This window comes from Eriocheir sinensis, unplaced genomic scaffold, assembly GCF_024679095.1.
Source record: "Eriocheir sinensis breed Jianghai 21 unplaced genomic scaffold, ASM2467909v1 Scaffold1059, whole genome shotgun sequence".
NCBI classification, from domain to species: Eukaryota; Metazoa; Arthropoda; class Malacostraca; order Decapoda; family Varunidae; genus Eriocheir; species Eriocheir sinensis.
Genome location: NW_026110362.1, coordinates 100244 through 101902, shown reverse-complemented (window position 1 = coordinate 101902; position 1659 = coordinate 100244).

Here is a 1659-nt window from a genome sequence, read left to right as displayed (position 1 = left end):
ATTTTTATTTTTATTTACGCCTTTGAAGTGTCTCCTTAGCTGTTAAAAAAAAAAGTGGTTATATTAATAGGGTTCACTATCCAATTATTGTCAAGCATTGCGTTGGGGTAGTAAAAGAGGGATATTATTTGAAAACTCACAATATTTTGTAGATGTATTGAATAGCTTAGGAAAAAGAGATTACATAATTAACTGTTTATTGTGATGCACACTTGTTGATACCTTAATTAGCAAACCACCCTTCCATTTCTTACACAAAGCTTGCTCACTTAGAAATAAAGTGTCTTGAAAAAAACCCCATCAATCAAGTGCTGTGGCAGCCTGTGTTTTGTTATTCCGGTGTGGAGTAAATATGAACTCTGCCATCACTGTAGCATTTATATGTATTTCAGCCCTCAGATAGTGGCCTATTTTTGCTATATTAACTAATCAACCAATTTTGAATAACAGCCTTGAATAACATATCTACCTTTGGGAGGCTCTTCCCATTAACCCCCACTGGACAACCTGGATGTCACACCTACCATGTGTTTCAGGGTAATGGGTTCTTAATCATCATAGGCTCAAAGGGCAATGACAAGGTCTGGTCTTTGTCTGCCAGAAAGTACCCTCCCAACAAGAGCAAGGCTCATTACAGTCGATCTGGGCATTGCTGAGACCTTACACACCACATATCCCCCCCCCCCCCTTGCTCAAGGTGGGACAGTAACCACTCCTTTGTCAGCAAAAAAATCCCGACTGAGCGGGGCTCAAATCTCCACTTGACAAGCGATGAAGCCTCGCTTTCTGAAAAGACAAGTACTTCATTATAGAATTAAATTAATAAATTAATTAATGTGTGTGTGTTTTGGGGGAGGGGGGTAGTTGTTTCCATGAGGGGCATTGGTGGACCATGAGGTGGCTTCTGATTGCTGCTGAAGGACTCAAAGTCAGCCGTCAGTTGAATAGAGCCGGGATACTGCATCCGCCAGCTCCATTTCCGTGTTCCCCCGCATTCGCTTAATTTTTGGCCCTGCAGTGATATAGAGACAAGTTGTATATCAATGATTTAGAATATTATGTGCTCTAAGTGTAATTTTTTTGGACATTGAACTATGCAAAGGATATTATTGACATCAGCATGAACCAAACATGACCATTTTTTATGCTGGGATGACACATCTGCGATTTCGCTCTGCGACGGTTGGCGATTTTGAAAATGCACGAAATCGTGGGAGCATCGCCACTGTCTCTGCTAGTTTGCCTCTGTTTCAACTCACAGCAACATGGCGAGGAAGGGGCGCTCGTCTATACGCACACGAGGGCGACAGGCGACGGGACGTCTAGGTGAATCGTGCGTAAATGCGCGCGACTGTACGCAGAGGAGCCCAATTTTGAAAATAAAACCCGTTGCGACGGTTCGCGATGAACGCAGGGCCTGGCGACTATGAGCGACCGCCCCTCGTCTAGCCGTTCGACGACGCTCGACGTCGCACGCGTGGTCGAGAAAACGTCGAGGGCGCGTAGCTGTACGACCCATATAGGCGGACACACACACACACACACACACACACACACACACACACACACCTCACTGACCTGACGGACTGGTACTCCCCCCCCTCAGCCCCTCCCCCCCATGGGCCGAAGCAATCACACCTCAGTCCTGTGGACGCCCTC